Source organism: Homarus americanus, unplaced genomic scaffold (assembly GCF_018991925.1).
Source record: "Homarus americanus isolate GMGI-L3 unplaced genomic scaffold, GMGI_Hamer_2.0 scaffold40250, whole genome shotgun sequence".
Taxonomy (NCBI): Eukaryota; Metazoa; Arthropoda; class Malacostraca; order Decapoda; family Nephropidae; genus Homarus; species Homarus americanus.
In genome coordinates this window covers 120,185-135,000 of record NW_024710738.1, presented here as the reverse complement: position 1 = coordinate 135,000, position 14,816 = coordinate 120,185, and positions in this window count along the sequence as shown.

Sequence of the window (14,816 nt, the reverse complement as noted above, 5' to 3'; positions counted from 1 at the left end):
ATTCATACCTTAACTCAAAATCACCCCTCCCCGAGACCTCATTAACACCCCCACCCATCCCTTTTCACCCCCACCAATTCCCTCCACCATCTCCAACACCCACAACCTCCCCCAACACAACTACAGTACACATCCTCCCCCTCCCCAACACACCTAAACCACGTTCCCACCCCAACATACCCTCCCCTCCCCTCCTCATCACCCCCTCCCCTCCCCTCCCACTCCCCACTTCGTACTCAGCTCGATAACTCTCGATCAGTCACCCGTGTTGTGTTTTAGTGATACTGTACTTTTAATAAATCCGGGTGGTGAAAATTACATGTGCTCACGTGACTGTGTTTCGTGTGTAACCTTAAGTGTGTGTGTGTGTGTGTGTGTGTGTGTGCCCTCTCGCCACCTGAGTTCTTGTTATAGTCTGAGGTCAACTACATGCTCCCCCCCAATTACAATGGGCCCTTGGTCTAAAGGCCCCAGTTTAATAAGTCCGGAGTTCTAAAGGGCCTACAGGGTCTATCTCTCGCCCGCCTACACACACACACACACACACACACACACACACCCATCCATCATCCAGCCGTATCAGGTCGCCTTAAATTGGGTAGTTTAGAGGGGCAGTGGAGAAGGGTGAGGTGGAGAGGAAGGAGAAGGATCCATCATGACCACCAGCTCTGTTAATGACCGTCTCTCTCTCTCTCTCTCTCCTCTTAGCGATTTTTAATTTATCATTGTGAGAGAGATGTGGCAGTTTGCAAACTGTTTACCAGAGTGGACCAGACGTGTCATGTGGAATGGGAGGGTAAAAGGAACGGGTGGAGGGAGGGAAGATTCGATGGTAGGTGGGTGGGTGGGAGGGGTGAAATTGGAGGTGGAAAAGGACGAGGAGGGAGTGGATGGAGTGTGGGTGGAGGGTGAAGGAGTGGGCTGTAAGGGAGAAGAGTGAGGGAGGGAAGGGAGGGAGAGTCGCTGATGAGGTGACTGAGGGGAGAGGTTCTTAAGGGGACGTCTAGGTGACGTTCAAGACTGGTGAGTTAGTGAGGGGAGATAGGGGAAGGTAGGGAAGATAGGGAGAGAGGGAGGAAGGGAGAGAGAGGGAGGAAGGGAGAGAGAGGGAGGGAGAAAGAGGGAGGATAAGAAAGCGGGAGGGAGGGAGGGATGAATGGAGGGAAGAAAGGTTAGTTAAAGGCAACAACAGGGTCGTTGCTATGGTATCCTCATCACAAACACCTACGCACTCTAAGACACCAAATCCTACTCCCAAGTAACTTATGATGGACAGACACCATAAACTACTACTGCTACTACTACTACTACTACTACTACTACTACTACCACGTACCGTAATACTGTACACTGCTATTCTGAAACCTGTATACCAGTATTTGTTGTAATTTACCTGTTTTTATTTATATCATTCCTTAATTAATCATCAAAATACACCTTCCCATTAACCAATATTATAATTAACCACTACAACTCATTACTGGAACAATAAGAACAAAATTAACATTGATCTAAAAAAAAAAAAATCTCGGGGGGAGGGATTTGCTTTGTTTTGGTTCGTGACGTCACATCATTACGTCACAAATCAAAAGCAGCTCCTCTACAATCTTGGTCCTGCACTTTTATCCGCTAATTTTACCTCATTACTCCCCTGCCCGTCATCATTATAGTTCACTTAACTCCTCCTCCCGTCTCCCTTCCTCCCGTCTACATCTCCCTCTCTCTCTCTCCCCCCACCACTCCCTCCCACTCATCTCTCCATACATTCCAACCTAATACCCTGCCTTTTTTTTCCCCTCTCTCCCATTCCTCCATGTCCCCTTTCTGTTCCTCCCCTCCTTCCACCATACATCTCATGTTTACTCTTACTTCGATTTCCCCCTTTCTACTTCACCCCCCACACCCTTCCTCCCTTCTCATAACAGTACATCGTCAACAATGAAAGCGACTTTCATCTCACCGCCAGAGCAACCGTTCACGATTTTCTCATGGTAGCAGCAATTGCGTTTTACACCTCGCGCGTTCACAGCATTATACTGACCACCTTCACAGCATCACGACCCTTCACAGCATCACGACCCCCTCACAGCATCTGGCCCCTCACAGCATCCACACGACCCCTTCACAGCATCACACGACCCCTCACAGCATCACACGACCCCTTCACAACATCACACCTTCAGAGCATTGTTCAGTTTACTAACCTATCTCATGAAGTCTAATTAGCAGCAGCGTCCAAGCGTTCAAACACCTCAACTTACCTGGGCGTTCACAAGTCACTCTCACGCCAGCGTTCATCATACCAGCGCCAGGAATGTTCATCATCATCATCATCATCATCCCAGCGTTCTATCAGACCCTCACCTGTAAGAAAAGAGAAAGCATTAGTTATTGAAAGTACAGTAAGATCAACACACACACACACACACACACACACACACACACACACACGAGAGAGAGCGCATTTTCTGCCTCTAATATTATCAATGATTAGTGTCAGGACCTCCTCTAGACGCCATTCCACGTTCTTAGGTCACACAATAAAACCTAACCTAACCTGTCTTAACTTACACCTAACTTAAGAACTAAACTAGATTACAGAGCTAGTCTACACGTACCCCCTCTACCTCTATACCGCTAACTTGAAGTGTATATATTGTAAATGTAATTATACCGGGGGGGTCTCTCTCTCTCTCTCTCTCTCTCTCTCTCTCTCTCTCTCTCTCTCTCTCTCTCTCTCTCTCACGGTTGCTGCCCATCTGTGTGTGTTTTGTACCATGTTCGTCTGATGCTTTGTTGCTTTACTATTTACCATGTTACTATGCTGTACTGTGTTGTGTTGCTGTGTTGTGTTGTGTTGCTGTGTTGCTGTGGCTCACCCTACCTCCTGGTCCATCGTCTTGATACCATAACTCACACCAAGACGCCTCCAAAATGGCCCCAGTGTGAGAATGAGTTTGTTTACCACACACACACACACACACACACACACACACACACACACACACACACACACACACACACAGAGCTTGACAGGGGCCCCTCACAGCAACACACAGCTTGACAGGGGCCCCTCACAGCAACACACAGCTTGACAGGGGCCCCTCACAGCAACATGACGCAGCAGATCAATACATAACAGCAATGTCAATAACAGCAGCTTCGTGAGGGAGGGAGAGAAGGGAGAGAGAAGAGGGAGAGAAGAGGGAGAGAAGGGAGGAAGGAAAGGAGAGAGAGAGAGAGAATGTAAGGAGGGAAGGAAGTGACTAACAAAGGGAAGAAAGGAAGGAGGAAGGTGGGGAGGAAGCTAAGGAAGGAAAAGAAGGAAAGAGGAGGAAGGGAGGGGGCACAGGAAGGGAGGAAGGAAAGAGAGAGGGAAGGAGGGCGAACACTATATCAACACATAACATTCCTCCTCTTCTTCTCTTCCCCCGCCTCCTCCTCCTCATCCTCTTCTCTCTCTCTTCCTCCTCCTCTTCTTCTCTCTCTCTCATTATCAATTTCTCTCTCTCTCTCTCCCTCTCATCATCAATTTTCTCTCCCTTCCCCCTTTATTACTTTTCTGAGGGGTGACATTCCTCATCCCTCTACCATCCACCCCTCTGTTCCACACTACCCTCCGCCCCTCTGTTCCACACTACCTCCGCCCCTCTGTTTCCCCGACAGAAGGTAGCGTGACCGGGTACACACCTGGGCATTAATAAGTCTCCGACAGGTGGATTACACACCTGCAAAAACAGAGTCTAGTGTACCTGTTGTGTGTGTGTGTGTGTGTGTGTGTGTGTGTGTGTGTGTGTGTGTCCATCTCTCCTTACCTTACCACCTTACATTATCTTATTCATTCCTCCCTTTCCCCTCTTCCTTCTCCCTTCCTCTCCCCAACACCATAATTAAGTTACACTAAAGCCCAGCTCTCCCTATTCATCAGCTCCTCCCCACCTCACCCCCCCTCCTCCCCCCTCCTCACCCCTCACCTCCCCACCCCTCCTCTCTCTCTCTCTCTCTCTCTCTTCTGTATATAAGCAAGTACAATCAAACAACCATATACAAACAAACAAACAGCAACAAACACCTTCTGCCAGGATATTGTCGAGCAGGAGTGTCTGGGAGGAAGAAGGAAGGAGGAGAATAATGCAAACCGTAACCTACACCTTCCTGACACCTAACTGGGGGGGGGGGAGAGGGAGGGAGGGGGGGAGGGGGGGAGAGAGAGAGAGAGGCACTTGATTGGAATGGCACAACAGACACACACACACAACGGTAGTGAAGATGATGTTGATTTAAGTGACGTCAGGGAGGAGGTCATTAATCCACCGGTTGTTTGACATCTTTTGTTTGTTTATTTGTTTTCAATGTTTTGGTGATTTATTTTTGTTTGTTTGTTTCGTTTGAGTTTGTTTTGGTGTGTTTGTTTTGGTGTGTTTGTTTTGAGGTGTTTGTTTTGAGGTGTTTGTTTTGGGGTGTTTGTTTTGGGGTGTTTGTTTTGGTGTGTTTGTTTTGAGGTGTTTGTTTTGGGGGTGTTTGTTTTGGTATTGTTTTGGTATTTGTTTTGGTGTTTGTTTTGATAGTGTTTGTTTTGCGTGTTTATTGGAGGTGTTTGTTTGGTGTTTGCTTGTCTGTCTGCCATCAATGTACTCAAACAAAAGACTTCTCTGGAACCCTGGATAAAAGGATGGCCACCTCTCTCTCTCTCTCTCTCTCTAACTATCTCTGTATGTATGTATGTATGTATGTATGTATGTATGTATGTATGTATCTGTCTGTCTATCTATCTATCTCTGTCTGTCTGTCTGTCTGTCTGTCTCTCTCTCTCCCGTGTACCGTTTAACAGCATATCTTCTGTTAAATACCGTTTTCTCTCTCCCGTTACCTGTTATCTCTCATCTCCTCAACACCTACATCCAGGAGGGAAGGGAGGGGGGGGAGAGGGGGAGAGGGGTTGAGGGAGAGGAAGGAGGGGAGAGGGGGGGAGAGGGGAGAGGAGGGAGAGGAGGGAGGAGTGGAGGAGAGAAGGGGAGGGATTTTGTCTTGACCAGTCCAGGAGGGCTGAGGTCAGGCCATGGGCCAGTTTATCCCCGTCTTATTTGAGATGGAAGAGGAGCATAATTCACTAGGACTAGTCCTCCCCCACCACTACAACAATCACAACAACCACTACAACAATCACAATAACAGCCACTACAACAATCACAACAACCACTACAACAATCTCAATAACAACCACTACAACAATCACAACAACCACTACAACAATCACAATAACAGCCACTACAACAATCACAACAACAACCACTACAACAATCTCAATAACAACCACTACAATAATCACAATAACAACCACTACAACAATCACAATAACAACCACTACAACAATCACAATAACAACCACTACAACAATCACAATAACAACCACTACAACAATCACAACAACAATCACTACAACAACCAACACACTAGAGGGCGCAACATTCTTAACAACCAGTTCACTAGGTCATTGGCCCCTTTAATCACCATCTTAACGACCCGTCTTCACAGTACAGCCCAAAGGTGAAACCAGGATACGATAACGACCCAATTAACCTGTTTAACGACCCTGCTAACAAGTGTGTAGTCTGTCTGTCTGCATTAACTATAATCACCTATATAAGTTAAAGTACGGATTACTGAAGTATATACAAGATAGTTAACTAGTTAAACTCTAAACTACCCTAACAAGCGAATGGTCGTTAGCAAAACTAGCCTAACAAGCCAGGGGGTGTTCATCTAACAAGCCAGGGAGTGTTCGCCTAACAAGCCAGGGAGTGTTCGCCTAACAAGCCAGGGAGTGTTCGCCTAACAAGCCAGGGAGGTTCCTGCCTAACAAGCCAGGGAGTGTCCGCCCACAAGCCAGGGAGTGTTCGCCTAACAAGCCAGGGAGTGTTCGCCAAAGCCAGGAGGTGGTTCAGTAAGTAAAAGAGGATCCTTACACACTAAGGAGTTACCGGTAGTTATGTCCTAATTGGGCATGTTGAGTTGTTATACTGAATGTGTGTATTGTGGTGCACTTCCGGTAGGAGAGAGAGAGAGAGAGAGAGAGAGAGAGAGAAGAGAGAGAGAGAGAGAGAGAGAGAGACCTTCACCCTGGCCATCATAAACTTAACCTCGAGTAGTTAAGTAAGTGTGAGTCTGTCCCTCCACTTGTGGCGCCTCCCTCCACTTCCCTCCACTCACCTCTCACTTTCCACCCTTCCCTCCCCTCTCTCTCCTACTTCTCCACCCTCACCATTTCCACTTTAGTTAATAGAATGAATTGAAAAATGCTAATATTTTGTCCGGAAACACACACACACACACACACACACACACACACACACACACACACACACACACACACACACACACACACACTCTGACTCATCGTCTACCTGGTGTTAAGGTGATCACCCCCTCCCCACCCCACATGTACCAAGGTCTCGTAACGATATATACATACAGGTAGAATGATGCTTACTCACCTCTCACTCACCCGTCACTCCCTCTCACTCACCGTCACTCCTCCTCCTCTGTCACTCCCTCTCACTCACCTTCACTCCCTGTCCTCCTCTCCTCTCCCCCCTCACTCATCCGTCCTCCCCTCCCCTCACCCATCCTCCCCCTACTCATCCGTCCTCCCTCTCCTCACCCGTCACCACCTCTCACTCATCCGTCACTCCTCCCTCCTCCTCTCACTCACCCTCCTCCCCCTCACTCACCCGTCCTCCCTCTCCTCACCATCCTCCCCTCACTCGTCACTCCCTCTCACTCACCCGTCACTCACCCTCCTCTCACCCCTCCTCCATCCCTCACTCACCGTCCTCCCCCTCACCCATTAACCCACCCTTCTTTATTCCTACCTGGTCTAATTATTCACCTCTTCCTCATTATGTCTTGTCATTTTATTCATCTCTCCTTCCTTCCTTCCTTCCTTCCTCATTCCTTCCTTCCTTCCTTCCCCATTCCTTCCTCATGCTGCTCTTGTGCTTACCTCATCTCTTTCATTCATTACTTACTATTTCCTGTTCTCTCTCTCTCTCTCTCTCTCTCTCTCACACACACACACACACACACACACACAAAAAGACTTACACACCATTACTAAGTTATCGATAAATTCGTTATTTTCGTTGGATTGTGGTTTGGGAGGAGGGATATCTCTATAAGTACCCCCACATAAGGCTCAATATCCCTCGCTTATATTCACACCCGAGACAGAGGAAATACCTGAGATATCTCGACCTTAACCACATGATATATAAAGGTTATTATAGCCTATCATCATACCAGGGAGACGATACACCACGTTACTGTACATTCTCGACCTTAACTACATAAGGTATAAGGTTTATTTTCATTAGCAGAGGGTTATTTAGTAGTAAAAATTTATACCTATGACGTAATATTGTTCCTGAGTTTGTCTGTACTCTGGTATTTGTACTCTGATGTGTGTACTCTGTATCGGCAATATACTGTACCTGTATTTGTACCCACACCAATACAGTAGGTTTGGAATTAATGAAACAACAGTCATGTGCCACTCAGACAGACACACACAGACGTCAATATAGTGTTATACTCAGCCACGAGTCCACTACAAGTAACCTTCATCCTTATACGTGGCAGTCGTAAGGCCTATTTTATATGTTGAAGAAATTATATGTTCAGCCAAGCCAGGTAGAAGCCAGGTAAGTAGTGAGCAAGCCAGGTAGTTGAGGCAAGCCAGGTGGTGAGCCAAGCCAGGTAGTGGTGGCAAGCCAGGTAGTGGTGAGCCCAAGCCAGGTAGTGGTGAGCCAAGCCAGGTAGTGGTGAGGCAAGCCAGGTAGTGGTGAGGCAAGCCAGGTAGTGGTGAGGCAAGCCAGGTAGAGGTGAGGCAAGCCAGGTAGTGGTGAGGCAAGCCAGGTAGTGGTGAGGCAAGCCAGGTGGAGGTGAGCCAAGCCAGGTAGTGGTGAGCCAAGCCAGGTAGAGGTGAGCCAAGCCAGGTAGAGGTGAGCCAAGCCAGGTAGAGGTGAGCCAAGCAAGGTAGAGGTGAGGCAAGCCAAGCAGAGGTGCGCCAAGCCAGGTATACACATACAACCGACTGTTCCGTTAAGTCTAGTTCGGGTTCTGTGAGGATTTGTCGGGTAATTCGGATAAAGTCGGTGATGACGATCTTACCCGGCACCGAATATTTTAAGAAGGTGCGGTGGCTGAGTGGATAATGTATTGTATTTGTCTGCAGGGGGTCATTAGTTCGATCCCCTGTCTCTCTATCTTTCTTTCACCGTAAAACTCTCTCTCTCTCTCTCTCTCTCTCTCTCTCTCTCTCTCTCTCTCTCTCTCTCTCTCTCTCTCACCTCCACGATAATGGCCTCGCTCTTAAAAGTCTGGCTAAGACTTACTTCCGGCCTCTGAGAGGTTGGAGGATGAGGTACCTCACCCTTCTCCTCTCTTTCTCCTAGGTGAAATGCTTACACACACACACACACACACACACATGCACTGGATAATTTATGCTCCTGTACGTAAGCCCGTATGTGTACATGTGTCCCTGTGTGTATAATGTATGTACTACCATGTGCACACGTTAATATGTGCACCTGTGTGTATGTAAGTGTACGTATAATTCATTTGGTGTATATATGAGCATTTTTGTGCACACATGTGTATAAATGATACATCACAGACAGACAGACAGACAGACACACAGACAGACACACACACAGACACACACACACACACACACACACATCAATATTTCACAATCTTGTTCTCTGTTGATTTTGGGTCAATAATGTTATATAAAGAGGGATAGAGTTCTGTTGATGAGACAGGGGCCTATTACACACCTATCCTAACACCTGGTCACCTACTCTCACCTATCCTCACACCTGGTCACCTACACTCACCTATCCTCACACCTGGTCACCTACACTCACCTATCCTCACACCTGGTCACCTACACTCACCTGTCCTCACACCTGGTCACCTACACTCACCTGTCCTCACACCTGGTCACCTACACTCACCTATCCTAACACCTGGTCACCTACACTCACCTGTCCTCACACCTGGTCACCTACACTCACCTATCCTCACACCTGGTCACCTACACTCACCTGTTGAGGGATATTTACTTATTCTTGTCTACTTATCCAACAAAGAGAGGAAGACGGAACAACATCAGATAACAAACTGGTAATTATAACGTAAACGTAATTAGTAATGTGTTTTGTTGTTATTGTTATTATTATTGTTGTTGTTGTTATATATTATTGTTATTATTACGTCTAACATCATCATTTTCCTTGTTCTTCCTCCTCCTCTTCCTCATCATCGCCATTATAACCCTCTTCCTTCTCTTCCTCCTCCTCTTCCTCTTCCTCCTCCTCCTCCTCTCCTCTTCTTCTTCCTCCTCTCCTTCTCTTTCTCCTCATCATCATTCCGGGAACAGGATGACGAAGCGGTGAGGCATATGACCAGTTCCGGGAGGAGGAGGAGGAGGAGGGAAGAAGGTGGAGGAGGAACAAAAAGATAAAGTGGAGGAGGTGGAGGAGGAAGTGGTGGTAGCGACGGTGGTAGTGGTTGTAGTACCGTTAACAGCTGGTGATAGTGGTGGTGGTAACAAGAGAGCAGGTGGTGGTATCAGGCGGCAGGGTGGTGGGTGGGGCAGTGGTGGGTAGGCACAAGGAACAGGGCGAGACGGGGAGGGGCAACACAGGAAGTAATGTATGTAACAATAGTCGCGCTGCCCCCCCCCTCTCTCTCTCCCCCCTCCCCCGTGTGCAGCCAGAAATAATTACACCAAATAACCCTCATTGCTACTGTACATTACTTCCCCCTCTTATGTTATAATTACATACACACGTTCACCCCCCCCCCCTGTACTAAAGAAGGAGGGGGGAGGGGGGATAACGATTAAGGGAAGGGGTAATGATTAAGGGAAGGGGTAATGATTGGAGGTGGGGACTATCTAATCACCCAATCGTTTAACACTTTTTTTTACAATCGCACACACACACACACACACACACACACACGATTTAAGAGGAAAAACTTAAATTACGAACCATAAAGAACTCATCTCTAGTCCAGTAACGAACCAGTAGTCATTCTCACCGCACGTTAAGAAAAATCTATTTACCGGACTTTATAGAGGAAAATCCGTTCTATCGAGGGTCCATTAGATGTGACCCCCATCTAACAACGGATTATATCGAGAGAGGTCTGTTATAGAGAAGTCCGTTATAGAGAGAAGTCGGTTATATAGACAAGTCCGTTATATGGAGGGTTCACAGTAACTAAGACAGCGGACCACAGCTCTCTCACCATAACCTATTGTGTTCGTCTCACCGGTCCGTTAGCCAAGCGTTCACTAGGCGCGTCTGTCTGTGAGTGTATCAGCTAGCTCTATAGTTCGCCCCTTCTGACCTAACTGATGGAGGGAGGTTTGAACAGCGTGAGGAAGTTATTTTTTATAGATATTTAACTCTTTTGGTCAGACATGTTTTGTTACTTGATGTTCTTTTGTTATTATTTCTGCGATTTCTATAACAATAACAACTACAACTACTATAAATAACTACAACAATTACAAAAACCGATTCCTATAGTTCTCTTGATAATCTATTTCACAGACATAAACAAGACCAACACGACCAATCAGCAGTTCGCTCGTATTTCCGGCCATATTTGTTTGTTTCCCGGTCGTCATGGTAACATCCCGCGCCACAGTCAGCCAATCACGACGAGGTACGTTTGGGCGATCACTTTTTATTCGCCGTTTGCGTTTGTTTACGTGCAGTCGAGCCAACCAGAACGAAGCACGTTTTCAAGATGATTTTTTATTGGATATCACTTACACCCGGTTATTGAAAGCCGACCAATAGGAACGTCTAAGTTACATCCGTCGGCCAATCAACACAATGCACGTTTATTTCCCGCCAGAAAGATTATTTTTAATTGGATATTCGCTGCGCCTGTCACCCACACATTAATCGTCGATGGAATTGTCTCGTGTAATATATTTTGTCCAGGGGATTTTGTCTGACATTTATAAATACGTCCAGTAGAAGGGTTGGTTGGTGACGTCATCTCACTGGCTGACTACTGCTACCATTGTCTATCTATCTATCTATCCGTCTACTCCAACAACCACAACTCAAGTCCCACTCCAATCTCTACTCAAATCCCACTCTACATCCCACTCCATCACTCCTCCAAAGACTCCACTACACACCTGTATCTCTCACACCTGCGAGGGTTAATTATTCAAATCAGGTAATTAAGATGCAAATGAGATGAGCCGGAAGGTAATCATATCAAAGAGGTTATGGTGAAGGAAGTTGTTTATCAAGTTGTAACACACACACACACACACACACACACACACACACACACACACACACACACCATAGGCCTATCCATTAACCCGCATGTCATAACAGAGAGCGACCTGATACTCCCTCCTGTCGGGGTGAACGAACCTGAAGGAGGAGGAGGGTGGAGGAAGAGGGTGAAGAAGAGGAAGGTGTGGGAAGAGGAGGAGAAGAGTAAGAGGGAAACAGTGAGGGGGAAGGAGTGAGTGGGGAGAGAGGGAAGGAGTGGGTGACAAGAGTTTAATAACATCAGCTGCTCTCAAGTGATGACGCAATAACTCTCACAGCTGACTGCCTGGATTAGCGCTGTGGAAGGAGGTGGGGGGTAGGGGTTAGGTTAGGTTAGGTATAAGTGAAAGATATGTTGGTTTAAATTTAGTCTCTCCCTATGTCTGTCTGTCTGGTATAAACTAATTAAATAATGAAAAATTAAATAAAAAACATAGGAAAATGGCGGGAAACTAAAGGTCTCTCGTTGGTATCTTACTCGAGAGACAGAGGTTGGCGGAGAGCAATTACCACGAAGTTAGGAAGGTAGTACAATACCACCTACTAGTACCTCCTCCCACCTCCCTCCCTTCCTCCTCTCTCCTACCTCCTGTCTCCTACCTCCTCTCCCTTCCTCCTACCTCCCTCTCCCTCCTCACTCCCTACCTCCTCTCTCCTTCCTCCTCTCTCCTCTCCCTCCTTCCTCCTCACTCCTACCTCCTCTCTCCTACCTCCTCTCCCTCCTTTACCTCCCTTTACACTCCCTCCCCTCCACTCTTGCATGCACGCACGCTTGCTATTGATTTCTCCCGTCGGCTGTGCAACAACAAAAATCCCGCCATGGAAAATTACGAAGTGGAGACTGACAAGAATGGCGAGCTCAGCCAGGGGAAGGGGGAGGGAGGGGTAAGGAGAGGTTGAAGGGGTAGATTGAAGGTTGGGGTGGAAGGTTGGTGGGAAGGGGTTGGGGTGGGAAGGGCTGCTGACGAGGCTATAAGAACAATAACAAACATCAGCTGACTTTTTTTTTGGCGGGAACTGAGTCTTTTTTGTTAAGTCTTGGGAAATTTTTTTCTCTCTCTAAAAAAAATAATAATAAAAGACAAGGAAAACAATGACGGTATACAATGAGGGTTGAGTACATACATGTGTGTACGTGTACTGGTATGTGCGTACACGTCTTTTCATGCAAGATCTACACAACACGAAATGCATACACATTAATTTCAAATACACACACGCACACGCACACACACACACTCTCTCTCTCCTGCAGATAATTACAGTAATTAGTTATGACTCTTAATTACTACTTAACTTGTTTAAGTGATTCCCCACCATCCAAGTTAACAGCCAACAATGAGGTTAACAGCCAACCACCCAAGTTAACAGCCAACAATGAGGTTAACAGCCAACGCTCAAATTAACAGCCAACAATGAGGTTAACAGCCAACCACTCAAGTTAACAGCCAACAAGAGGTTAACAGCCAACCACCCAAATTAACAGCCAACAATGAGGTTAACAGCCAACCACCAAGCACAGCCAACAATGAGGTTAACAGCCAACCACCCAAATTAACAGCCAACAATGAGGTTAACAGCCAACCACCCAAGTTAACAGCCAACAATGAGGTTAACAGCCAACCACCCAAATTAACAGCCAACAATGAGGTTAACAGCCAACCACCCGTTAACAGCCAACAATGAGGTTAACAGCCAACCACCCAAATTAACAGCCAACAATGAGGTTAACAGCCAACCATCCAAGTAACAGCCAACAATGAGGTTAACAGCCAACCACCCAAGTTAACAGCCAACAATGTGGTTAACAGCAACCACCCAAATTAACAGCCAACAATGAGGTTAACAGCCAACCACCCAAGTTAACAGCCAACAATGAGGCAGCCAACCACCCAAGTTAACAGCCAACCACCCAAATTAACAGCCAACAATGAGGTTAACAGCCAACCACCCAAGTTAACAGCCAACCACCCAAGTTAACAGCCAACAATGAGGTTAACAGCCAACCACCCAAATTAACAGCCAACAATGAGGTTAACAGCCAACCACCCGTTAACAGCCAACAATGAGGTTAACAGCCAACCACCCAAGTTAACAGCCAACAATAAGGTTAACAGCCAACCACCCAAGTTAACAGCCAATGAGGTTAACAGCCAACCACCCAAATTAACAGCCAACAATGAGGTTAACAGCCAACCACCCAAGTTAACAGCCAACAATGAGGTTAACAGCCAACCACCCAAGTTAACAGCCAACAATGAGGTTAACAGCCAACCACCCAAATTAACAGCCAACAATGAGGTTAACACAACCACCCAAATTAACAGCCAACAATGAGGTTAACAGCCAACCACCCAAGTTAACAGCCAACAATGAGGTTAACAGCCAACCACCCAAGTTAACAGCCAACAATGAGGTTAACAGCCAACCACCAAATTAACAGGGATAAGGAGGGAGGAGAGGGAGGGGCGTGATGGGCACAGGGTAGGGGGAGAAGGGAGAGGGAGGAGAAGGGAGAGGGGGAAGAAGGAGAGGGGGAAGAGGGAGACGGAGGAGAAGGGAGAGGGAGGAGAAGGGAGAAGAGAGGAGAGGGGGAAGAAGGGGAGAGGGGGGGAGAAGGAGAGGGAAGATGGAGGAGGAAAAGGGAGAGGGGGAAGAAGGAGAGGGGAAGAAGGGAGAGGGGGAAGAAGGGAGAGGGGGAAGAAGGGGAGAGGGGGAGAAGGGAGAGGGGGGGAGAAGGGAGAGGGGGGACAAGGAGAGAAGGATGAGGGAGACCCCAGGAGGGACTTAACTATAAACAACCCTCCTCCCCCTCCTTCCTCACCCCTCCTTACCCCTCCCTTACCCCCCTGCTGAGAAATCCAGACTAATCCACACCTACTAATCCCTGGTTCTCAAGAAGGAGGTCGGGTTAAAAGATAATCCCTGGTTAACTGGATAGACGGTAGAGTCTTGGTATACTTCTGACGCCATCTTGGTTGTTAGCGTTGTGTCGTGGTTTAATTGTATGCTACCTGCACTGTGTGTGTGTGTGTGTGTGTGTGTGTGTGTGTGTGTGTGTGTGTAATTAAAACAGGTGTGTGATAAAAACAAAGTGTGCAAAACAGATGTGATAGATAGGTGTGTAAGACAGGTATGTAGGACAGGTGTGTAGGACAGGTGTGTAGGACAGGTATGTAAAACTATCAAACACTTAACGTGACACAAACAAACAGCTTGGATTAATATGTAAATCTCCGCCACTTGTAAAAGATTTATTCAGGATTAAAAACACCGACGTCTTTCCATAAGGCTTTTGGACTCATCTACATGTGTGTGTGTGTGTGTGTGTGTGTGTGTGTGTGTGTGTGTGTGTGTGTGTGTGTGTGTGTCAGAGAGAAGGAAGAATAGCCAATACGAAACAACCTACTTTACTCCTATTAATAACTCAATTTAACC